General features: G+C 39.0%; 2 pseudogenes; one reads left to right on the forward strand and one right to left on the reverse strand.

Moving 5' to 3' along the window:
• The first annotated feature begins 242 nt into the window (after positions 1-242).
• LOC134385754 (suppressor of cytokine signaling 5-like) lies at positions 243-1,816 on the forward strand (annotated as a pseudogene).
• Positions 1,817-9,287: 7,471 nt separating this feature from the next.
• LOC134385755 (pyruvate dehydrogenase E1 component subunit alpha, somatic form, mitochondrial-like) lies at positions 9,288-10,538 on the reverse strand (annotated as a pseudogene).
• Between the last annotated feature and the right edge of the window lie 16,830 nt (positions 10,539-27,368).

Here is a 27,368-nt window from a genome sequence, read left to right on the forward strand (position 1 = left end):
AAAAAGGTGAAGAAGTGGAGTTGCAGGGGAAGGGGTTGGGACCTGGAGGGACCTGGTGGAACTGGGTTTCCTGGGTTCTGTCTGGAGGAAGCGAGGCTGCACTTACTGGGCAGTTGGAGGGACAGGACACCCTGGAGGGCTGGCATAGTCACCCTGTAGGTGACTTGGCTGTCCAGGCCCATCCTGCCTGGCCACAGGTGGCTTGGAAGAGGCTGCCCTGTGTACCCTGACTGATCTTATAATTGCTGGACAAAATGGGAAAAGTGTGGAATAATTTCAAATACAGATGTCAGAATTTCTTCAGTCATGGAGGAGGAAGCTGTAGTGAAAATGTGGTCATGAACTCCAACAGACGTTTGTCTGTCAAAGAGAAAAGCAAAAGCAGCAGTATAGGAGACTCAGCTCCTCAGTAACAAAACATCCCTTAAGAGAGAATGTTGCCTAGCAATGGGGATTAAGCCCTTCAAAGATTTTTTCAGGGAGAAATCAAAATTGTCACCCAAATATCTCAGACTGTTGAAATAAATATTGAAAAGGATAATGACTCTTATGTCACCCCAGGAGCAAGACTTGCAGAAGAGATTTCTGCTCTCAACATGCTCCATAGGGTGGGAGGAAAAAACATTCCTGTTCTACAAAGACCCCAAATTAGTTGGATTCTGATCAAAAGTTTGGTAAATCTTGAAGTGGATTTCAAAGGAGAGAGCAGTACTATGGTACAAGTTCTGTGCACATATGGACACTGTTTCTAGCCTAACTGTAGGAGGTTGCTGTCTGAGACAGAAACTGCAGGATACTGTGGGTTTATGTTTTCCCATGAGAATTTATAACAAGCAGTCAAAGCCCTCTTTTCCAAGAAAAGAAAAATACATCTTTCTAATGCTGGAGAAATGCCCTTTTCCTGCTGGCTCAGATTTAGCCTCTAAATGACATTTGATTAAACAGCATGCATCTCCTGTGAGTTCACGTTCAATGTTTTTTTTGATACATTTGATCCATATTTGGTTTGTACAGAAGATGAAGAAGATAGGCTTAGAAAGAGAAGATGGCTTAGTATTGAAGAGGGGGTGGACCCCCCCCCCAATACACAAATACATACATTTGAAGTTACTGCACAGGTTAATCCATTTCCTAAACTGGGACCAAAGTAAGCTCCTGGAATAACTGAAATAAGTGGGGGCAGTTCTGCAATCCCAAAAGCTAATTGTAACTCATGTTTGCAGTCATGGAGGCAGAAGCAGGGGGAGGTATCTGGAGACAGCCATGGCCATGTTAGCAGACAGGGAGCTTGGAAAGTCCATATGCAAATTGATTACACACACTACCTCCTGCTGATTTGCTTCAGGTTGCAGGGATTGCTGTTACTGGGGAGTGATGGACAGTTGTGAAGCAGAAGCCCTTCTCGGGAAACCTGAAGGCACATTTTTGCTCAGGGACTCTGTGCAAGAGACTGCCTCATTTCTGCGAGCTTCCACTGTCACAACAAATGCCTACATGCCTAAATTGAGCAGTGGAATCACAACTTTGGTTTTGATGTGTGTATTTCACTCTTTCACTGTAACAGGACTTTCAGAACATTATAACGATCCCAGTTCTTGCATGTTTTTTGAAGAACTGCCTGTTGTATCACTAAACAGGACTTTTCCTTTTAGCCTGCAAGATACATGTCATGGAGGAATCTGCAGGTGCACTACATATGATGGAATTGATGCGCTCCCTTTACCATCAATGTTACAGGATTTTAAAAAAGAGTATCATTATGAACAAAAAAGTCAGAGTTCAATGGTTAGACCAAGAACCAGTCAAGGCAAAGTAAACTCTCCTACCCCAAAAGGGCATTAATTAGGTCTGCTTTCATGTGCATTAGACAATACAACTATAGCAAGTGCATGTATCGGTGCTAGGTCTTTTCATGCAGTATATAAGCTTACTGTTAATATTTGTGAGATGCGAACTGCTGAAACTTATTCAGAAAAACATGATGCCTATTGAAACAAGAGAGGATAGATTTACAGGTGTTTGGTAAGGCTACAAAAACATTTTGCCAATTTAGCTAACAGTTTGGTTTTTAATAGCTGTAGTAATTGAATGAGGCAACTCTGGGGTATTTGCTATGAAGAATTCTATTTCTTACTGAAGAACAAATTATTAATATTGGATGAGAATTTCAACAGTGTGACTAATGTTTGAAATTATTTTTTTCTAAGAGTTTTTTGTATAATCTTCCCAAAATAGTGATGTTTGTAGTTACTATAAATCAAGTTTTAGAAATCCCCCCCCCAAAAAGACTGCCTTCCTTTTAGAAAAAAGTGCAATTGTCTGGCCACAAGGCATAGTGCAGTTGGCTTAAGTGTTGATGTAGTTTATAGTCAGTCTGCTTTTCTCTTCTGCAAAAGGTAAAGTTAAGTAAACCAGGTTTCCTAAATAGTTGTTCAAAAAATTTGAGACTTATGAAGTTAGTAGCAGAATTTCATTTAAAGGCCCAGGGTGTTAATTTTTTAAATGAGTGCTTTAAACAGGCATTTGGAATAGTTGCTTCAATGTAGTCCTGTGTGTGATTTTTTTAAAGTTGACATGTGCAGTCTAATTTTTGCTTCATTAAAGTTGGATCTTTTCCTATGCCCGTGATGGGTTTGTGACCCATGAAGAAAATAAGACTAGAAGATGCCCAAACAAGTTAGATAATAGTAACCACAGTGGTTCCTGATGTTGAGATTATTGTTAAACTGTAATTAGTAATTTGGATGGCAGATCTATTAACCATTGCCATAGATCCCTGTAGGTCATAGCCCCCATTCCGTCTTTGTTGCCTTATGTATACAGTCATATACCACATAATGACATTTGGGTCGACAATGGGCCACATTTAAATGGAGGCTGGAACGGTAGGCTACACTATATAGCCTAGGTGTGCAACAGGCGATCCCGTCTAGGTTTTGTGTAAGTACACTTTGTGATGTTTGCACAACGAGGAAATCACCTAACAGCGCATTTCTCAGAACGTATCCTTGTCATTAAGTGACACATGACTGTACATCCATCTTGCTTCTGATGGTTAAGTGCTGCCTCTTGGCCTTTGCTTTTCCAGAGCCTTATCATCCCAGAATCCAGGGAGCTTCCTTACTGTTATGCCTGGTGTACAAGGCACAGGCACTGCTGAGCTTCTCAGTGAGGCCAGTGCCCTCCACCCCCAGCTCCTGCACCATTGGTGCATTTTTTTACTGCGTTAGTGAAAGGAATCCCCTTTGGATTTTTTGGAGGAACATAGTCATCTGCTGGGTTTTCAGGTCCTGTATGATAGATCCATTCTAACATGCCCACCTCTCGAGCCTCGTGACTTCTTCTGTGGTGCTCTGCCAAAGCAGTTCTGGCATCGCCACCTAATTCATTGTAGGGCACTATTCTTTTTCCCCCCAATCTTTAAGGACCTGTCCCAGTAGCACAGAACTGACACCAGATGTCCTTTTTGGGGCATTAACTTCTCACTTACGGGAGATTGCCCCCATTTCAACAACCTCTACCTATGTTCTGGTTCCCTGGTCTAGTGAGCTCATAATTGATTTCTAGTAATTTTTTCTAGTTCCTGCAGATACATATGAGCCAGGTCCTATAGCTTTTTATGGTGAACTATTTCCCTAGTCAAGCTGAGAATTGACCTTTGACCTTATTTATTGCCCAGAAGCTTTGAGGGGATGTAGGACATACCTTGAGGAGCGTAAGCATGATCTTATAAGGCATTCACCTTAGTAAGGCTTCTTGTGGTCTCCTTAAGGACAGGCTGCCATCCCATAGCAAGGGGGAATGGGCCACTTCTTCAGGGCTAGAGGGCTCAAGAGAATCTGGGGTTCCCATGTATTCTCAGTTCAGTCTCAAGATCCCACCCCTTCCCTACCAGGGCCCTTACTTTAGTGGATTTATAGGGGACTGTAGATTACAACTTCTCTGTAATTTGGCTTGTCTCATGCTCAAATCTTAGGCCTGATTTTCAGCCTAATTTTCCCTCTGGCTGTAGGAGATAAGGGAAAATTTAAATACTGTCATAGAGGCCTTGTGGTTTTTAATCATGCTCCTTAGTTGGTGATTGACTGATTCAAGCTTGCCAATTTATTTTTCTTTCAGCACATTGATCATTGGTGACACTTAATGATTACTAAATAAACTCACAGTCCTTATAATTACCATTGCCATCTCATTTCTCAAGTGCTAATGATACTGCCCAAGACAGTGCACACCCTGCAATCTATAGCCCATCCCAATTCACCACAGGTGAGACTCATAATAATACTGTTAGAACAGCATGTGGAGGGGGATTATTGCCCAATTTGCCACCGGTGTATTAGATATCTATTGCTTAGCAGTTTAAAATGGAAAGATCTGTGTTCTCAACGTTTCTTTTGGACAGAAAACCAGGAGCAGCTGAGCTGGTGGTTTGGTTCAGGGTTTCTCACAGAGCTGTAGTTGAGGCGTTGGCCAGAGCTGCTGTCATCTTAAGGCTTGACTCAGGAAGAATCCACTTCCAGTTTCACTGGCATGACATTGACTGGCCTCAGATCAACTGCCAGGCTTGCTCAGCCCTTTCCACACTGTTGTTTCACAATGTGGCAGCTGTGGCTTCTCCCAGAAGAGTGATGCAAGAGACAGGCTCCCAAAATGGAAGCCGTGGCCTTTTTTATAAAAAGCCTTCTAGTCTTAGAAGTGATAGCCTATCATTTCTGCTGTGAAAATAAAGTCAGTAAATCCAGCTCACAGTTAGGGAGAGCGGATTACACGGGGCATGAATACCAGAAGGTGAGGAACATTGGGGTCTATAGGGAAAATGAAAGTAAATGGTCAGGTTCCCTTGGCTGTTTGGAATCTTGCTGAGCATCTTACGTAAATATGATAATTGTGCACATGAGCCCAGGTGTTCCTTGGCTATTGTCAGATGTGGATGCATGTGGGCACCCAGGAGTTCTTTGGTTGTCTGACTTGTACCCAGGTGTTCCTGGGTTATTGGACTTAAGTGTAAAGGACAAATGGCTCTGATCCACAGTGCTCCCAGCCCCCTGAGACATCCTGGGGGGGCCATGTGGGGCTACTACTGCTGCTGCTGGAGGCTGTTGCTGCAAGCTGTTGCTGCCAGGACCCCTGGGAATGCCCTGGGAAGCCATCACTGCATCTGCTGAAGGCTGACATAAGCTGCTGTTGCTTACTGAGGAGGCTGGGGACTGAGCTCGCATTGGAATGAAGAATGTCAGTGCTGTCAGTGGCTCCCAGGATCTTTTTCCAATTACCTAGCTTGCAACATGTATGTGAGGGGCCTGGTGACCCAGTCTGTATAATGGGTTTGAAGGGTCTGAGTCCTAGCCTGACAGGGTCCATGTTACCAGAACTCACAATGGTTTTCTTTTGCCATCTTGCTGGCAAGTGATCCACTTCCAGAATCCTGTCCTTAGGATCTGTTTCTTAGGACTACTTTTGGTACCAACTGTCTTAGTTTGGGCTACTGCAGAAGCAGACGTTGAGACAAAAATTGGACTTCTAATAGTTCCATTAACAAGGTGAATTTGATACCAAAAGGGAAGTGGGGAAAGTGATACAGGAAGGGAAGGCTGCCAATAACAAGTGCATTTTTTTTTATTGTGATATACACAGTATAACATAAAATTTAACATTTTGGCCATTTTTAGCAAGTTTGACAGTTCGGTGGCATTAAGTAAATTTACATTGTCATAAAACCATTACCACTATCCACCTCCAGAACTTTTTCCTTTTTCTAAACTGAAATTCTCTTCTTATTAAAAAGTAACTCCCCATTTTTCCTTCCTCCTAGTCCCCGGCAATCACAATTCTACTTCGTCTCTATGAATTTGACTACTCTGGGAGCCTCACATAAGTGGAATCATATATATCTGTACTTTTGCGACTGGCTTATTTCACTTAGCATAATGTCTTCAAGGTTCATCCATAGTGTAGCATGTGTCAAAATTTCCTTTTTAAAAGAGGGCTGAATAATATTTCATTGTAAGTATATACCATGTTTTGTTTATCCACTCATCTGTTGATGGGTACTTGGGTTGCTTCTACCTTTGGCTATTGTGAACAGTGCTTCTATGAACATGGGAGTAAGAGTGCATTTTTAAGCCAGCTTTTTAAAGCCAGCTACCAAAGTGGGCAAATTTGGGATTGTATATTTTATTTATTTATTTTATTAGAGCAGTTGAGGGATACAGTTTTAATTCATTTCCTTTTCACATCACACTTAGATTGTGGAAGAGTTTATTACATCCAACTTGTTACTGTTGAAGAATTTTATGGTTAGACATTAATATACAACAAAACAAATTTCTAATCATCACAGATATCACAGAGAACCCAGCACACCCTCATGGGCAGAGGGCAGATCAAGAGCTTATGGATTAGTTCCAACTGCAAGGATCAGAAGCAAACACAATCATGGAGGTAACTTTATAAGCAAAAAATGATTCCTATACTATTGTTAAAAAGCTGCTCAGCTTTTACATATTTGATCTGTTTCAGATTGTCAGAGAGGGTTACACACTTTCTCATATTCTTAATGATATGACTAAGGAAGATCTAAGATACCTTCAGGTAAGAACAGCCTCAAGACAGTTTGTATAATAGAACATTACTTTTTTTGTGTGTGAATATGCCTTAAAATACAGTTGTAGAAAACAAAGTGCTGGTAACTTTCCCCCTTTCACTGAAATGAATTCCCTTTCCTGTGGCTTAGTCAGAAAACAAACTACCTAATTTCTCTCCAAACTCTGTAGTTTTGCTAGGTTCAAGTTGGGAAAAAGCCAAGGTGTGGTAGAAATGTAGAAAGGTGAGACACTGAAGAGCTGGCCCCAGTTCAATCTCCTGCCATCCGTGCCAGGCTGGGAGTGGTATGCCAAGGCACGAGGTGCCAGCCTGCTAGACTAAACCTTTTCTTCAAACTGCAACCTGTGTCCTCTTTCCCATGTCATTTTAAAAGCCAGGTCTACACAGAGCAGTCAGTATTCCTCTACAACCTTCTAAGGCTATGTCCTACTACTGCTGGACACAAGTGTCACCTCCATCTGTGAAGAGAACATATTTTTATTTTTGTTAGGTTTTTAAGTTCAGGACTGTATTTTTAAGACTAGATGGTAAATCTAAAATCTAGAATTTTATGCTACAACTTTTTCCATAAAGACTCCTAAAGTATTTTGTTGTTGAACTTCTCTCTTCTTATGACTCTAAAGATGACTCTTTTGTTTGTTTTGTAGTGGTGGCCTCCTCTGTAGGCTCTGGACTGTGGTCTCCCAGTACAGAGGACAGGCTCAGGAGTCCAAAGATTAGGCTTAATCACAGTTGGTTAAGCTGGGGGACAGTGAGCAAATATCCTACACCTTTTGTTAGAGCTTCTGTTAAGAAGCACAGATTCTGCTGCATTTCCACCAGAAAAATACCCTTCTCAGTTAACAGTTCAAAAACTTGGTGAAGTTTTAAAGACTGTCCTTACTGAAATGTTTTTTAAACTTATTATTTATAAACATAGAACTGTGTGTATTGTGAGAACAGTGAGCCTTAGTTTTGACACCTTGGAGTGTTAGGAAATTCTCAGAAATGTATTTTAATTTACTTCAATGAAAAAAAAAAAACCAAAACACTACACCCTATGGCACTTGCTGGAAAGGTGAAATAACAGGTGTTTGTTTAAAAATAATAAAGATTTGCATTTCCTAAATGCTGAGTGATGTTGAGCATTTTTTTATGTCTCTATTGGCCATTCGTATATCTTCCTTTGAGAAATGCCTATTTAGCTCTTTTGCCCATTTTTTAATTGGGTTACTTGTTTTTTTTGTCTCACCCCAGTTAGGATGGTTAATATCCAAAAGACTGTGAATGATAAATGCTGGTGAGGTTGCAGAGAAAAAGGAACTCTCACACATTGTTGGTGGGATTGCAAAATGGTGTAGCTTCTAGGGAAAATGGTATGGAGGTTCCTCAAACAATTGCAGATAGATCTACCATATGACCCAGCTATCCCACTGTTGGGAACTTACCCAGAGGAATGGAAATCATCAAGTCGAAGGTATACCTGTTCCCCAATGTTCATTGCAGCACTCTTTACAATAGCTAAGAGTTGGAACCAGCCCAAATGTCCATCATCAGATAAGTAGATATGGAAAATGTGGTACATCTACACAATGGAATACTACTCAGCTATGAAAACGAATGAAATACTGCCATTTGCAACAACATGGATGGACCTTGAGAGAATTATATTAAGTGAAACAAGTCAGGCACAGAAAGAGAAATACCACATGTTCTCACTTATTGGTGGGAGCCAAAAATAAATAAATAAATACACAAACAACCTGGGGGTGGGGGGGAGGGAAGAAGACACTACAATTACAATTCCTTGAAGTTGATACGAAAAGCAAACGGATATGAGGTTGTTGGGAGGAGGGAGGGAGGTTTCGTTAATGGGCCACAATAATCAACCACATTGTATATTGACAAAATAAAATAAAATTTAAAAAAATAAAATAAAAATAATAAAGAGGCTAGAAATCACTGTTCTAGGCTATGCATAAATTATCAACTGGCATAGAACTTAAATTTGAAAATTATAAAATGGATATGAATGTGCCTTGTATTTAATGTTTGATACGAATGTAATTTTTAAGAAAATAGCCTCATATTTATATTGAATGTATAAATGGAGAAAACTAAGTTATTTGGCCTATGAAATGATTATTAAGTAGTCTTATTTAAAAATGGAGTTATCCTTCCACCTCCTGCCTGGTTATAACAAACATTTTGTCTTATGGAGAAATGATGGTCAGAGTGAACAGGCTTCAGCACCGACACTGCATACTAACAGGGGTGATAGGGAGGGTTCTATCCTACTACACTGTAAATAAGACTACTTGTGGGGGCCAGGTCAACCAAAATATGCCTCTATGTGGGACAAGCAGTGATCCCTCAGGGGAATGATCTCCTCCCACAAAGGTGGCAGGGTTGGAGCAGGCGTACAAGGACTTGTTCTTCCTGTTAGGAACTAGAGAGATTTTTAAAAGTATACAACAAAATCAAATAGAACTATTTTAGACCTATATACATCTAAAAAAATCTTTAACTAAATACTGAATACACTAAATACTGAAGCACATCTTTTAATGCAACAATGTGCAAATTGCATGCAATTATTGTCCCTTTAACTTGATCTAAATACTATTTCATCTTAATGAAAGTTGACAAACCTCATTTTCTGGGGTTTATTTCTCCTTCACAAAGTTGAGAACACAAAGAGTTCCTTACAATTGCTTGCTGACAAACAGCGGGTGGAGGGTATAGCCACCCACTGCATGCGGCCTCCTGTTAACTGACTTAAACTTGATCCACTGTCTGGCACTGTGAACTTCAAAAGGTGGATCATTGGAGTAGACGTGATAGCCTAGTTCTTCCAGAGGTGGCTCTGGATCAGCTGTGGCAAAGTAGGCGGTGTCCTCAATTTCTTTCCTCACTTCACATCAATTTCCTGCAACTCTCCAACACTGGCAAGGTTGCTATTCACCATTCTATCCTTGAGAAGCATAATTAATAGGGTCACTTTTATTTCTCACTTTCTGAATTTCTTCTTATGTCTGGAAACGAACCCCAGGATCGCTCATACTGTGTCCGTGGTAACGGTAGGTCTGCAGCTCCATCAGGATGGGCCCGTTCCCAGATCTGCAATAGGTAGCTGCAAACCTTGTCACTTCTCAGACACACAAGGTAACTATTCTGCCTACTCTCAGCCCAGGAATAAAATCACTTCTCTTTTAGTAATCAGTGCTGGCTGCCACTCTCTGAACAGATGTTCCCATTCAATAGTAGTTATTCTTACAGATGAAAATGCAAGGTAATTTCCACAAAGCTGCCATATTGTAAGCTTCAAATATCTGACCCTGATTAGCAGTGCCATTGCCATGTAAAGTCAGACAAACCTTCTCTTTTCCATTATGCTTACAGGCCAGGGCAATCCCAGCTCCCAGGGTCACCTGAGCTCTGACAATGCCATTGCCCCTGTAGAAGTTCTTGGCATACATATGAATTGATCCTCCTTTTCCTTTAGCACAGCAGCCTCTTCATCTTCCTGTTTCTACAAATACCAAACCTGTACACTCTGCAAGAATTTCTCAGTCAGAAAGGCCCCATGTGAAGGTAAAGCTGTGAGCTGATAGGCTGTGATGAGATGGTCTGTGGGATTTATGTCAGCCTCCAGGCCCACACAGAAGCTTCCTGACCATCACCCAGGTGACAGAAACCATGAATAATTTTCTGTTTGTACAGCTGATCTGCCCTTAACTCCATTCGGTGTACATTATCCTGTAGTATTTGAGTCTGTCCTCTCTGGTGAGCACTGTTGTGATGGGAGGGCCCTCGTCCAGCCAGTGAAGGTCACATTTCTTAATTACAAATGTAGCATCATTTGCAAAATTACAGGATGCCACCAGCACTCTGCTTGCTGGCTTCTGGGCAGCGCCAGACAACATGCAGGAGACGGCCACAAACATCTTCTTCATGGAGTGCGGGCAGCACTGGTGGCTCAGACTCCCAGCGACCCAAGGGGCACAGCCTGGATGTCCCCAAGTCTCTTTCAGGTGCCGGGATTTTACATTTTATAGTAACTTCTACCAGTATTTGCTGAGGGATGCTTGGGAGGGTGCAAATTCTCTAGAATTTCTGGACTACTTAGCTAGGGGTGGGCAGATCAACCTTCTGTAATTCTGGTAAAAGCCCTTGGGCACCGAATGCTGACACTGGCAGCTGGCAGCCAACAGGGCACAGGGAACTGGTAATGTCCTAGGGATACAGACGAGGCACTGATGACGGCAGCCACAAGAGCCTTTCACGTAAATCGTACTCACAGCCATTGACTTTAGCTCCAAGATTTCCCTCTAATCCACCTTAATACCATGGTTTCTCAGTTATTCTTCCTACTTCCAGGCTCCGTGCGCTCCCCACTGTCCTTCACAGTGCAGCCGAAGTCATGTTTTTCTGGAACAGATTTGAGCATGCCAATCCTTTCCTTGAAAACCTTCTGTGACTCTTCCCGGTCAATAGAATTAAATCCTTGAAAACCTTCTGGGACTATCCCTGGTCTACAGAATGAAACCCTTTTGCCCGTTCACTGTTCAGTCCAGCCACACGTCTCTACCCACTCTCTCATGTGCACTGTGACAGACCATCCTCTTTCACCACCATGAACTTCTCACATCTTATTACTTAGGCTCTCAGGACTCTTCTTCTACTTGGCAAAACCAGATGCACCCACCGAGACTCAGATCAAAGATCATCTTCTCTGTGTAGTTTTCTCTGATCTCTCCTAGGCAGGACTAATTTTTTCCTCCTGTTTACTGGTATGGTTATCCCATAACAGGTCGGTTATGCCATAATGGTTAGAATATTGCATTTTAATTATTTGCCTATCCGTCTCCCTAGATGTTGAGCTGTACCAGTCATTTCTGTGTCTCCAACATCACGTACATGATTCTGTAAATGTTTGTCGAGTGAGTAAGTGATTAGTGAAATGACTGACTGTTAAAGCAAAGAACAACTAGTAAGCTTCTTTAGGCACATGTCAGATAATCTAGTGATTGGTCATCTGGCTTATGAATGACGTTAGAGAGAAAGAAGTGGGAGCAATAAAAATTCTTTTGAAATAATAGTGTAGGCCAAATTTCACCACTAGAGAGAACCCTAGTGCTAACTTGCAACACTTAACAGGAAAATAGAGGGCCTGTAGGATTTAAAACATTTTCGTCAGCTTGTGCCCACAACAATACAAAGGCTTCCTTGTAAATATGCAAGAACTGATAGTTATGACTTGCGAATTGTCAGAGAACATTAACTATCAATGCCTTGTAGTGCATATACCAGATAGTGCTATAACCAGGCATCTGCATGCACATTACATGTTAATAGAAGGCCTCTATATTGTATGGACACATTTATTTTATTATTGTTTGAGTGATAGCCTAGAATGTAGTTATTCTTGTTTTCAGGTAAAAATCTGAAAATACTTAAAGCTTCTCATTATGCAGGCAAGAGCTGTACAGAACTGTAGTTCTCCCTGGAGGTGGACTCCTACAGTGTGGGTCTGGGATTAGTCAAGACTTGCTAAAGTCCATAAACTGCCCCATATAGTGACTGTCCAAGGAAGTGTAATGCCCAGAAATTGGAAAGAAGAGTTTTGCTTTGTGGTTGGAACAGGACACCTAAATTTGGCCAAAGTGGTCGGACTTAAGGCACCAAGCCTATTCAGTGGCGAAGGGACTGCCTCTTCAGCAAATGGTGCTGGGACAACTGGATATCCATATGCAGGAGAATGAAACTAGATCCATACCTCTCGCCGTATACTAAAATCAACTCAAAATGGATTAAGGATTTAAATATACACCCTGAAACAATAAAACTTCTTAAAGAAAACATAGGAGAAACACTTCAGGAAATAGGACTGGGCACAGACTTCATGAATACGACCCCAAAAGCACGGGCAACCAAAGGAAAAATAAACAAATGGGATTATATCAAACTAAAAAGCTTCTGCACAGCAAAAGAAACAATTAACAGAGTTAAAAGACAACCAACAGAGTGGGAGAAAATATTTGCAAAATATATATCTGACAAAGGATTAATATCCAGAATATATAAGGAACTCAAACAACTGTACAAGAAGAAAACAAGCAACCCAATTAAAAAATGGGCAAAAGAGCTAAGTAGGCATTTCTCTAAGGAAGATATCCAAATGGCCAACAGACATATGAAAAAATGCTCAACATCACTCAGCATCCGGGAAATGCAAATCAAAACCACATTGAGATACCATCTAACCCCAGTTAGGATGGCTAAAATCCAAAAGACTATGAACGATAAATGCTGGCGAGGCTGCGGAGAAAAAGGAACTCTCATACATTGTTGGTGGGACTGCAAAATGGTGCAGCCTCTATAGAAAATGGTATGGAGGTTCCTCAAACAATTGCAGATAGATCTACCATACGACCCAGCTATCCCACTGTTGGGAATATACCCAGAGGAATGGAAATCATCAAGTCGAAGGTATACCTGTTTCCCAATGTTCATCGCAGCCCTCTTTACAATAGCCAAGAGTTGGAACCAGCCCAAATGCCCATCATCAGATGAGTGGATACGGAAAATGTGGTACATCTACACAATGGAATACTACTCAGCTATAAAAACGAATGAAATACTGCCATTTGCAACAACATGGATGGACCTTGAGAGAATTATATTAAGTGAAACAAGTCAGGCACAGAAAGAGAAATACCACATGTTCTCACTTATTGGTGGGAGCTAAAAATTAATATATAAATTCACACACACACACACACACACACACACACACAGACACACACACATACACACACACAAACCGGGGGGGGAAGAAGATATAACAACCACAATTATTTGAAGTTGATACGACAAGCAAACAGAAAGGACATTGTTGGGGGGGAGGGGGGGAGGGAGAAGGGAGGGAGGTTTTGGTGATGGGGAGCAATAATCAGCCACAATGTATATCGACAAAATAAAATTAAAAACAAAAACAAACAAACAAAAAAAAAACAAACAAAAAAAACCAAAGTGGTCGGACTTAGAGGCAGGCCACAGAGTCTATTCACAGAAAGTGTACAGGGCCTGATGTTAAGAGTCAAATGTGGCTGTGAAGCTAACAACAACAGTGAATAGGGCTACCATGATGTGGATAGTTAGCAACACTTGTGTAGTATGTTTGATCATGTGTCAACAGAAAGGAGAAAAATTTCTGCATTTGTGATCAGATTAGAGAGAACTTTACAATGAGCTACAACATAAAGAGACATTCAAAGTAGCTTGAAGAATTAGTTTTTATTAGAGAAAAGAATGTGGGCACTGTTTACAACAAAACATTTCTGGGAAAACTCAGATTTCCCAAGACCTGGGAACTCCTCCAAGTTCTTACTGTTAATAAAGTTAATTTGGGGTCAAAGCAGGAAAACCCCTTAACTATTTCTCAGGAAATAGAAGAACAGAGCAGAAGAGCTGGGCATGGAAGTTCCAGCTCAGACAGGAAGGAGAAGAGCCATCTCAGGTCCAGAATGAACAGGTTTGATAGCCCCCATCCCCTCTATTTGCAGGAAGCAGATGCCCTGAAGGGAAAGTCAGGTTGTCCACCTCATGATGCTTCCTCTCAGTTTGGGAATCAGCATCTCGGGAGAGCCCCTCGACATCATGTGACTACCATGATGGGAGAGAGAGGCTGCAGGTGGGTCCCACCTTCCTGACCAATCTTAAATCATGAAGCTACTAGGTTTTAGACAAAAAATGACATTGCATTTTCTGGTCTCCCAAGGTCATCCAGGGTTTGCTGTCATGAAGGGGCCCCTGTCTGATCCAGTAGCCCCACATTTAAGGGGGCTTAAGGTGGAGCAGAAGAGTCTTTAACTAGTAAAGGAGCTCCTGTTGTATGTATGGGAATTGGTAAGAGACTCTTTTTATACCTAGGGGTTAGGGAAGAAAGTCATATCCCAGAAGGGCTGTTAACCGTAAGTCTAGTTCTATGAGAATTAAAAGAGGCTTGGGCAGAGAGTCAAAGGGTCTAGGGAGAGAGATTGGATGCCACAAATCACTACTGGGTCTTGTCCTCCCATGTGCCACTTTTTGGAGGAAAGAATCTATGGGGTACATTAATAAGATTTATCTCAATTAATTAATTAATAATATTTATCACAATTATCCCCCCTTTTTGTAGAGAATGAAATAAAAATTGTTTTGTTATTTAATACCACAACTACCTCCCAGGGAATGTGGATCCTGACAAGTAACAAGACTCTTTCTCCTCCCCCTCCCCCTTTTTTCTTGAATCCCTAGATGGCTTAGTTATTGTTCTAGCTAGTTGAAGAAGGATTTTAAGTTCCTTTGGCAATCCAGGAGAGAAGAGATGAGTGCCAAGAAGATATTGTAAGTGATGGCTTGGGGCTTGGGATAACCTGATTCAGATTAACCTGAATCTTCAATAAACTCATAAATGAAGATTTTTGTTTCTTTGTTATAAAATGGGCAGAGCTTCATGGCTAGGCCTATACGGTGTCGGAGATACACAGTGTACAAGGAAATATAGGCCCATAGGCAGAGGTAACCATGAAAATGGGAACATCTTGGGGAGTCTTCATATGTTGAAATCATCTGGAATCAGGTGATTCTGGCTAACCTTAATCTAGCTCTAAAAGGGAGGATGATTCTGCATGACATTGGGTCACATAAGGACAATTTCTGATGAAGTGGTGAGGGCAGAAGCCAGATATGAGTCCACTGCTAAGGGAAGAAAATAGAAACAGTGTTCTGTGGATAATTCTTCTAAATTATGAAAATTATGCAAAGTGCAATTCAGTTGGTGAAATATGCTGCAGATCTTGCATAAATTACATTGTACTTAAAGACACAGCAGGTACTAAACAAAAGAAAGAGGAAAAATGTTGAAACGTTTTCAGAGCGACATTTGTTTATTGGATTTCAAGTTCTCATTTTGTAGACCAGTAAACTAGATTCCCTTCCCTTTAGGTTAGGTAAAAAATGGGTAGATTAAACTAGCCGTGAGAATATTTATCATTAAGCTCCAAGGATAAGAAGTAGGTAAGCAGGCTTATATGCATGTGGGGAATTCCAATACCTAGTTTGGGGCTGGTTTCTGTTTTTTGGGCCAAAGATAGGTGTCAGAATTTGGAAGCCTATGGATAATTTCCCACTTGAAATTCAATGACAACAAATGCAATAATGGCCTCTTTGTAAACTATGTACTTAAACGGGCTACTTAAATTTTATGAACTGACTTCATTAGTTTATGTGTCATGTAAAAAAAAAAATGCCAAATTGGAAATAAAATGCTAATGGTAAGGGTAGCTGAGCACTTAAATACTTTCAGGATTGGATATTTCATAAGCTAGGGAATAAAACAAAATACAGAGGTGAAGGAGATGCTTTACAAATTCCTGAAAGCTTCTTCAATTGTCTGTACGTAGCTTCTACAGCTTCTACCCTTCATCTACCCTCAAACCCATATGCCCTTTCTCTTGGTTCCAAATACACAGATGTAAAAATTATGTGAGCAATTTACATTTTCCAGTTTTCATTAATTTGATTGCTTCATTGATCTTATCAAGATTCAGAGTATGAGTAATCACTAGATATAGATTAAATTTCTCTGCCATATAATCAGAAACCAGTTTAGGGACATGCTCTTAGCTCTTCCAGACTGGAAATACACAGATTAATGACAGATTTTTATGCGTAAGTCTTCATTATAAAAGAAAAGCCATCCAAAGCAACTGCTGGAGGTGTTGGTTTTGACTGAGGAAATCTGAAGTTATCTCATTAACTTACCTAAGTTATCAGGAGAATGCCCATCCCAGCCACACACCTTATGTAGAAGGTTGTGCTCCTGAAGGAGACCTCTGATACTGCAGAGGAGAATTAATTCAAAGCAGGTAGAACATGGACCTCATCTTGAAATGTTCTTGATGTTCTAGGTTGCAAGAGAACTGAATCCACATCTAATGTATAAAGACAAGGTCTTGGGAATCATAGAAAGAAGCAAGTCAAAGGTTAGAAATATCACAGTGTGTGTGTGTGTTTTGAACTGCAGCTTCATGAGAAATAACTTAAAGAACGACAGGAACTCTCAACATGGCAGTGATCCCAGTAAAAGCTTTTGGAAGAAGAATGTAGGCAAAACAATACAAGAATAAAATGTGCCTTCAGGAAGTATGAATTGCACAAGGAAAGATGGGGTCAGCTAAGGTTACATGAGCTTGACATTTTATTTTGCTTATTCTCATTATTTTCAAGAAATACGTTAAATTTAGAACTGTGCTAAGTGTCATGCTCAGTGAGTTACCACACAGAATTTGGTAGCCTGCCCGTGTGTCGAAAGGGTGAGTGTGGTGTCATTGTGCAACATGAAATGTGGTGTAATCTGCTCAGTGTTCTACAAAGATTATTCTGTGATAGGATCTTGGCAGTTACTTGCTTTTCTTGGTTCCACCTTGGGTTGGGTTGTCTAGCCTTCCCACTTATTCTCAAAACTACCCCAGACTCTTCCAGTGAATTTATTTTTTATCTAAGTTGGTTTCTGTTATATGTAACCAAGAATTCTAATTAGTTCTCTATGTCATGACTTGAAGGACTAGTGTATTTTTATATTTGTTTTTATCTTTTGATTAGTCATCTAATAAAGCATTTTTTTTATCTAGGTGAAAACATTTTCGTTTTTCTTTTTCTTTTGTTTTGTTTCTTTTTTCAACCAAACATCGTAAGAAGGAAGTTTCTAGGACCACAGACTGTGCTAGGCAATGTTTCTCAACAAGGGCAGTAATGGCATTTTGGGTGGGAAAAATCCTTTATTGTGCACATTGTAGGAGGTTTATCAGGCCTGTCCAACACCCGTTAAATGCTATTCTTGATTGAAAACCATTGAACTCGTGGAAGGAATTAACTTACGTTAATGATCATTATATGAATGCTTAAGTGGCCAGTGAATTAGGCTCTTCATGAGGGTTATTTAATATGTTGGTGATCTTATTTTATAAGACTTAACTGAGCATATGTATTTTGTACCAACATTATCATCTATAAAGGCAACGGAGAGCAATGACAATGGTGTATTCGATCATCCTAAATAGAGGAGCTGAAATTACAGTTTAAACTAGATTATTACTTTTTCTTTTTCTGCTGGTCCTGACATTTATCCACTCTTTATAAATGAGTTGACTAATACCTGTAACAATACACTGCCATAGCTAATTTGAGGACAACAGAGAGGCTCACCAGCACAAGTAATTCAGACAACTCATAATTCTCATTTCTTTTGCCCAAGAATTCAGATTTCCCAGAGTCTCTGGATAAATATATATTTTTTCTTAAATATCAGATTACTTGCTTATGAGCCCAGAATCCTAAACAGATTGACTTAATTTAGTTTTTTTTTCTACTTTCTCAAGAAAAGACTCTTCTAAAGTCTCTAAAAAATATGTTTTAAGACAGGTTTAAAAAACATAAACTCAAAGGATTCTATGAAAAGATTTCTTTTTTCTGGAAAACAATAATTCTCATTTGCTTTTTATCAGTAGTATTTCTTTTTAATCACAAGTCCATTGTGTTTAATATCTTTCAGTTGGCATAATGACAACTCAATTGTTTGGGATAAGATTTTACATTAGTTGAACAATGACTACTAATGGTTAAGTAAATTGTCCAAAGCATCCTCAACTGAGGTGTAGTTATTGGTTACAATATTGCCTTTTCTTTTCAATTTAGAGTTTGCATTAAACTTTGGACACTGAATTCTTCACTAATCAACTTAAAAAAAAAGTCCCTTCTCTCCCTTTGCATGAGAAAAAGCTTACCAAGAAAGCACTGGATACAATCAATATCCAACCTCTTACCTTGATGTTCATATGTTGAAAGAAAAACTGTAGACTAAAGCTCTTTTTTTTAACGTCCTTTCTTAAGCAACTATGGCACATTTTTCTCTTTCCCACTTCCAAATCCCCCAGCATTTCCACCCTTCCCTGCTTCATCCATACCTCCAAAAACAACCCCTTCAAAGAGTGCCCTGAGAAGAACTGGCCGCTGATGTTGAGTTGAACACCAACAGTCATCAGCCCAACAATCACATAGACCCCAGGCCAGGAGGCCTGGGCAGCTGCTTATTGTGAAGCAATGCAAGATTAAAAGATGTACTTCATAGTTGGAGCTAAGTCTTAATCTCAGCTTGACTGGTGAAGAGTCTATGATTTTCTTTTCTGATTCTTCCTATCCTCATTTGAAATAACATTTATCTTATAAGGATGCTCTAAAATGTGGTTAAGATATTTGTGTGCTACCTAGTACATTATTTGGGACTTTAAGACTCTATAAATGAAAATAACAGAAATGAAAGTAGTAAAGGCATCTATGATAGCAATAATAACAATAATTTTTATAAGAATCATTACTGACACAGGTGGTTGGTTAGAGTCAACATTTTCTTTTAGATATCAAAGGAGACAGATATTTGTACAACATGATGTGCTAGCAAACTCATAAACAGACATCTTCCTACTGGTAATTTCAAAGGCTATTTCTCAGAGCAAGACTGTGAGAAAAGTTTTGCTGCATCTTTTTACAGATGGGGAAATTTATGTACAATGAGCAATGAAAACATTTTGTATGCTGGGAACAGGGTCCAGGTTGGAAGAGACAGTTCTTGGGTTTCCATACAACTGACTAGAAGATAGAGACATACAATCTAATAATACATAATTTATTCAAATCTTCAAAGAAAGCAAGCATCAGATTCTGAAATAACTTCCTCTCAATTTCTGTTCTCTTTTGTAAACACTGTGTTCAGCCAAAAACAACCAGATTTTTTTCTTTTTTTTGAAATTAATCAAGATTAGTAAATATTTCCTTGGGAACTTATCTCAGTCTTATGAAAGACTTTGCTGAGAGTGAAAAGCTCATTGTTTTATAGGGTCATTAATCCAGTTTTTAACCTTATCTTACTTAAAACTTCCGGCGTAAAAATATAGTTGCTAGGCTGCTTCTCGTTATGAAATAATTTAGTGAGAATTCTTTACAAAGGTTTACTGTCCTGCCTATTGGAGGATGTCTGCCCATTCAAAGGAATGGTATGATGGAACAGAGAGGGAGAAGAAAACTGTTTATGGGAGTTCTAGTTTCCCTGTCTGGGATAGTGAACAAATTTGTAGGAGTGGGCAAAGGGCACCAGCTGAGATGTCATGGGGCACAAGGAAAATTAAATAGAGGAACAAGAGGAACATGGAGGAAACTTAAGAAAGTTCATTTAAGTAAAATCTAAAATGATGACTGGTAGAAATATTGATAATTTTCACTCCAGAAGATCACATCCCACAGTGTCCAGATTTCCAGGGACCTCAAAGCAGTGACCACATCTGTCACATCAAATAAAGCTTTTTGAATGGGTTTCTTGAAGTCCTGGGGTTTGATGCACTCAGTGGCACCCACTTCCTTTGCCTTCTTAGATTTGTCTTTGTTGATGTCCACTCCAATGATCCTGGCTGTTTCTGCCACTTCATAGCGTGTGATAATAGACAGGCCAACTCCTCCAAGGCCAAACATGACACAGGTAGAGCCTGGTGTCACTTAAGCACAAAAATGCAGAAAACCCAGAAAACAAAAGCAAAGGGAACATGTCCCTTTACTCAGTTGGGAAGGCCAAGTCTGTGGATACTTTCATGAGATATAGGCAAAGGATGTTTTCAAATAAAACATAGCTAGAGACTTTTAGTTTCTCAAGGTATTTCTAGATATGGGACACTCTTGTCACAGGAGCAAAAATCTACCTGCAAATGGAGAGTTTCAAGTCCAAGGCATTAGCATGAGTAGAAGTAGTTTAATAATTTTTGATTGAATCTTAAGACTTACTTGACAGAATACTTATTTAACTCCATATATTTCTGAGTTTTTAAAAACTGTCTCCACCTTCCTGTAACCGTTCCTTTTTCTTTTCCTTTGGATATTTATAAACTTTGAATTACTTATAGGGTCAATGCCTTATGAAGACAAAGCCTTATTTTTTATTGACTATCGTCCATTATGAGACTATTTAAATTGAAACCCTTCTATTCTGTCTCTACAGTGTTGGGAAAAAGCAAATACTAAAACTCACCAGTCCCTTAAAGAAGGGAGCTGGGGAGTCTGGAGTGATATTCCAGAAACAGGAATTTAACAGTAGCTTACTCAGTCACAGTGGGATTTCCTGACCAATCTGTCTAATATAGCAACACCCTTTCCATCACTTGGTCCCTTTACTCTCCTTTTCTTTTTATTAGGACTTATCTACCTAACGTATTATGCAGTAGAATATAAGCTTGATGAATTTTGCTGGCTGTTGAATCCAGCACCTGGAACAGTGAATTGCTCCATAAAAGTTCGTTGAATGAAAGAAAAAATGAACTGGAATGTGGAAGAACATGTGGTCGTGTTGTAATTGTGTTATGTTTAACTTCCAGGAATTCTTGATTCTCTACTTGTGAATGGCATCCATATTTAATTTGTCATTTACTACTGACCAAGAGGGAATAAGAAAGACATTGAGTGGTCATAGGATGACCTAGGCAGATAGGAGAGAACTCAAAGGTGTTTGGAGGCAGGTGTGTGATCTTCCTCAGGTGCTATGATCAGACCTGACTCAGATGCGTGAGGCCTTTCAACTCAATATCCCAATAATTCTATTCAAAATGGGTATAAATGCCCCTCACCTTGGCAGGGTTGATTTCAGCACCAAACCCAGTGAAAAAACCACAGCTAATTAGACACACTTTTTTCCAGAGGTGCAACTGCATCAATCTTGGCAACTGAGATTTCCTTTATCACTGCATATTCAGAGAAGGTACTTGTAATAGCAAAGTGATGTACTGATTTTCCCTTGCAAGTAAACCTACTGGTACCATCAGACATTAGGCTGGTTTTTGACTGTCTTTATAGACAAAAACAAACATTAAAAATTTTTTTTGAATTAGAATACTTAGATTTCCTTCAATGAAATTGATTTAATTTTTCAAAAAGAAAATAGTAGTAGAGACTTACTTGCGTTGTATACAATAATTGTCCCCAAATTTCAGGCAAGCGATACATTCTCCACATTGTGGTAGAAAGAATGTGATAATTTTATCACCTAAGACAGCAAAAATAATTTCTTATTAGGATGTTATCTTTTAGAGTCAATTAGAGATAGCTGTCTCTCAGGATTTTGACAACAAGGTACCCAAGAAGATATGATAAACTGAGAATTATTTCCACATTTAACTGTGCTTGGTACCACAAAGAATACCAAGTACTTACAAAAAGAGGAGATGTCTGCAGCATCTGTGTCCAGTCTTGGGCTCAGTGGCTGAATCTCAAGGAGCTCGTCCCAGATTTGACTCCTTTGTAAGTTCCTCTTGGAGCACCAAATTATTTTATCATGTAGCCATTGAGCCAAGTCTTGCCTTACATCTTCTACACTAACTTCCATTGTTAAGGATTGGATTTAAAATAGTGTGGATACCACACGCTCATAGGATCAGGGAGAAAAGATTGTCTATATGCTGTCCTCTTAGTTTTACATCAACCCTCTCTTCTTGGCCATGGGGGTCAGAGGTAGGCAGATTTCTCTAACAGTGTTCAAAGCATAAGGAGAAAGTTAGAACAGGTTGCCCATGATGAAATTACTGGCTGCCCCATTGTCTCTCACTATAAATCAGCACAATTTATTTTATAATTTTAGTTAAAAATCTTATTAGGATTTAGGCTTTTCTGTTTTATTTATTTTTAGTGTTTAAAAAGTAACATACATATGGTAAAAATTTAATGTGCACAAAAGCAAAAACTGTCATTCTATTCCTCAGTCCCTGGAGACCATTACTCTGACCAGTCTCCATGGTATTTTTCAGAGATAAAACTCCTTTACAAATGCAAAGTCTAGCATACTATATACCCTGTCTTGGGCCTTGCTTTTTTACTTAAAAATATATCTTGGCAACTTATCATTTTAGTACATATAGTGCTCCATCATTATGTCTAATGGTTACATAGTATTCTATTGTACAGATATATCATTAACTAGTCCTCTGAACACTAGTAGACATTTAGACTCTTTCTTTCTGTTCTTTTTTGTTTTTTTACTTTAAAAACAAAAATGCAACGTGTATTTTGTGTGTACGTGGGCTGCAGTAGGCAGAATTTCTAAAATGACCCCCTACCCAAAGATGTCCTGTGCTAATCCCCAGAAACTGAATATGTTGAGATATCATGCCTATGAGTATGTTATATTACATGGCAAGAGGGGCTTTGCAGATGTAATTAAAGTTTCTAATCAATTGACATTAAGATAGGGAGATTATGTTGGGTTATCTAGGTGAATCCCAGGTAATCACATGTGGCCTTGAAAAGAGAGAAGAGGAAGGCAGAAGAGGAAGTTAAAGCAATCCAATGTATGTGAAAGATCTGATGTGCCACTGCTGCTTTGAGTCTGGAAGGGGCCACAGGAGGAGAAATGTGAGCGGTTTCAAGGAGCTGAGGACAGCCCCAGTAAACAGATGATAAGGAAATCCTACAACCTCAAGGAATTTGTATTTTTAATCTTATTGTAAATTGACAAATTATAATGGTATATATTTGTGAGGTACAAGGTGATGTTATAACTTATGTATACAATGTGGAATGATTATATCAAGCTAATTAACATATAATCACTTTGAATACTTATTTTTTATGGTGAGAACATTTGAAATTTACACTCTTAGCAATTTTGGACTATGCAATACATTATTATCAACTATGGTCACCATGCTGTGCAATAGATCTCAAAAAATGCATTCCTTCTGTCTAGCTAAAACTTTGTAGCATATGACCAACATTTTCCCATTTCCCCCGCCCCTCCAGCCTTTAAAAATGTTATTTATTTTTAATATGTCTGAAGTTGGGCATATTTTTACATGTTTAAAAACATTTGTTTGTACATATTTTTCTCTAAACTAGAGCTGTATTTCCTTTGTCCATTTTTCTGTTAAGCTTTTTCTCCCCATGCTCACAAATGAGTATTTAAATATACTCATTTATTCTTCTCAAATTAATTTTTATAAGGGAAAACTTTATATGAACACTGAAAATCTTAAGATATCTAAAAATGTGCATTAAAATACATAACTATTAAAAAATATTTATCTGTATCACTATAAACTATTTGTCCCTAGTGGAGGGACTGACTGAGAATTGTACTTTATATTAAAAGTGCTGTGGAAAATGGTGCTCTGACTCTCTGAAAGTGCTTTGTAGTGGGTACAAATTTGCCTCCTGCCATTCACTGGTTTTGTCATAGGCAGCCATATAATGTAAATTTTTCTTTTTTTTAATAAGAAAATATTTATTAAATATTTGAAGGCAGCTCCTTTTGGGTCTTCTGTCCTCTAGACTAAGCACCCCTAGTTCCCGCTGTCCGCATGGGGAGGACCCTCACATGTCGGGGTGTTGCTCTGTTAGTTACTGTGCTTACCCTGACCCCTGTCATTGTGGACCATTTCCTCCAAATAAATCCAGGTTTTGAATCTTGGATCATCCATCTCCCTTCTTAAAGAACAGTCTGGGACCGGACATGGTTCTAAAGATGAGTTCTGACTGGTGCAGAGACAATGGGGTTTCCCTTGCTCCTGTTCTGAACACTATTTTTCCCTTAATGGGACCTAAAATTTAACTGTTTTAAAATTTTTATTTAAATTAATTAACTTTTTATAAATTTTAATGCCAATTGATCAGGAACAAATTTAAAACAAAGGTTAACATCCTTAATGAAAAAAGAACTCTAAAAAGTGAATTAGAAAAATCTAAGCAGAAACTTGGTGAAGGACATGAGCAGGTAAGTTACACGCCCCACAGATACACTGGTGTCTAATAAGTGCACTCTAAGATGTTGTTGAGGGGAGGGGGATAAGGGGGCAGGGCTAGGCCCCTCAGCCTCCAAATCTCAGGGCCTCAGAGCCTTTAGGTTCTGGGGCTTTGGGTTCTGGCTCCTTTAGTTGGCCTGGTTGCGGATGGCAGTGGGCAGGGCCGAGGCTGCGGCTCCTGTCATCTTCAGGGTCCTGGGAGTGAATGGCCTCTACTAAGCATTTTTTTTTTTCTACCTTTTTAATTTTTATTTCTGTTGTAACATAGGTGATTGTACTTAGCTATGAGGTACAGAGTTGAATATCAATACCTGTGTGCAATATGTGATGCTCAAATCAGGATAATTAGTATATTCAACAATATACAATGTCATTGTTTTTTGTGGCCTTTTACCTATTCCTCCCTTCACCTCCCCTTCCCACCTCTGGTAACTTCAGTTCTCCTTTTGAAAGCTCAATGTACTATTGTGATTGTTGTATTTTTCTTTCTTTCTTTTTAAAATTTATATGTTTATATTTTAGCTCCCACTTATGAGTGAGGACGTGGTATTTCTCTTTCTGTGCGTGGCTTATTTCACTTAACATGATTTTCTTTAAGTTCACCCAAGTTGCCATGAATGGCAATATTTCATTCTTTTTTATGGCAGAGTAGTATTCCATTGTGTATATATACCACATTTTTCTTATCCAGTCATCTGACAATGGACATTTTCTACTAGGTCTTTTAAAATTTTCTTTTAAAGAATTCTTTCTATGTTAGGGAAATTGGCCCATTGTACTTTTTGTTTGTCGACTTTTTTGAGTTTTTTTTTTAAATATACAGAATTAAAAAAATTTTTATGTTGTCAAATTTATCTATATGGCATTTTATGTCTTCTGGATTTTTTAAATTGATTAAAATTTCCTTCTCTGCAATAATCAATATCTTCTCATGTTATTTTATAGTATTTCTATAGTTTCACTTTCCACATTTAATTCTTAGATTCATATATAATTTCCTTTTATAAAGAATGAAATAGTAACTCAACTTACTTTTTTAGCCCAGATGACTATCCAGTTATTTCAACACCATTTATTGAATAATCCACATTTCCACCCTTTTGAAAGACAAACCTAATCTTGCATTAAATTCCTATATGTATTTAATCCACTTCTGAACTCCTCTATTTAGTTTCACTAATTAACTATTTATCATATGCTTCATTTAAATACTTGTTCAACAGTTTACCTCTGTTTACCTTTTTTGTTAAATTTTTATCTCATTTGTGCTTTTTTTCAGGTACCGTTTCAGTTCATTTTACTTCTGTTTTTCTTATTATCCAAATATAAATGCAAAGAATACAATACATTTCACATTTTGGTGTAACATACAAATAATTATCTCTCCTTTTCTAATAAATGGGCAACATTTCACCATTTATTTTACTTGATCCTAACACATTTAAGGGATGCTTTTTATTTTCCTGATGTGGATTTCAAGTTGTTGCTATTTCCCAGCTCCAGGTGCCAGTTCATGCCTGTTTTCAGAGTGCTCACTTCGTCTCCCACACCTTCAACTATTCCAGCACCTTCGGGCTCATCATAATGGGATAAATGTGGTGAAAGTTTTTACTGTCCAACATTTTAATCTCTGTACCACAAGAGTCCTGTGGCCACGATCTGTACAGAAGGCAAAGAGTACTATGGTTTTCTCTGTCTCAGATAAAGGTATTTTAGAATTGTTAGTGTTTTCAGCCTTTTTGCTAGTTTGATATGCTCCATTAGCACAGTGCATTCATTTCTTATCAGTTTTTTTTTTTTTTTTGTCTTTTTTTTGTCGTTTTTTCGTGACCGGCACTCAGCCAGTGTCTTATCAGTTTTAATTCTGGAGAAGAGCCAATAATTTGTTTAAAGTAATGCAATGCTTTTCATTAGCCAATTTCAGAATCGCAATGATGATTCAAAATTTACTGGGGATGGTAGAATGGGGTCAGAAGAGAGGCTGTAAAACCACAATGTGACATCAAAGCTCTCACTTGTTCCTTCATGGAACTGTGGGTGGGAATGTGGAGGAGAAAGACCAATTGTAAAAATAAAGGAATTGAAACACAGGAGGGAAACGAATAATGTTTTATATTATAATTGAAGCCTTAATTTATTTCATGGTAAGACTTTATAGGTGTGCTGTTAGTACAAGTCATAATCCTACTTTACTGTAAGTTAGGCAGATAGTTTAAAATGAAGGCACTCTAGAACCGTGATTAGGAGTTCAAGGCTGAAATCCTGGCTCTTCCCCTTCTGAACTGTGTGGTGTAAGTGGCAAATTATCTCTTATGAATCTCAGTTTCTTCATCTCTAAAATGAGAATAAGGTTTTCACACACCCTACACCCCTGCACCCTTAGTCAAGAAATGAGATCTCTTGAAACTTGTGCATGTAAAAGGGGGATTATTGGAAGAATACCATAAAATTGCTTGGAACTCAATTGTAGGCAGTGTGATCAGACCTCATGGATTTAGAAATCAACCATATAGCCCTTCTTTTCATCTCACTACTTTGACTTAACATGGGCATAGTTGCATTCTCCTGTTATTCTCTCCAGATAGGCTTTCTCCATTTATTTATCACATTCACATGGTTAAAACCAGCCCTGAGTCCACCCAGTCTCCAGTGCCCACCATCATCTTCCTTGCTACAGTCTCTGTGTCTTGATTCAAATTGACTACTGAGAGATCCAGATCTGTAGCTTGTCAGGTAATAGTTGGGTGTCTTTGAGTGAGTGCCCAAACCTGGTTGCATGAGTTGTGGCCCTGTGGGTGGGGAGTGGATGGGGACAGATTGTAGGCCAGAGAAGGCTCTCTGAGAAGTGGGCATGGACTGCACACGTAAGGTAACTTAGAAAAATGACTGTCTCTTTGTAATCCATCAATAAAC

This window comes from Cynocephalus volans, chromosome 9 (assembly GCF_027409185.1).
Source record: "Cynocephalus volans isolate mCynVol1 chromosome 9, mCynVol1.pri, whole genome shotgun sequence".
Lineage (NCBI taxonomy): Eukaryota > Metazoa > Chordata > Mammalia > Dermoptera > Cynocephalidae > Cynocephalus > Cynocephalus volans.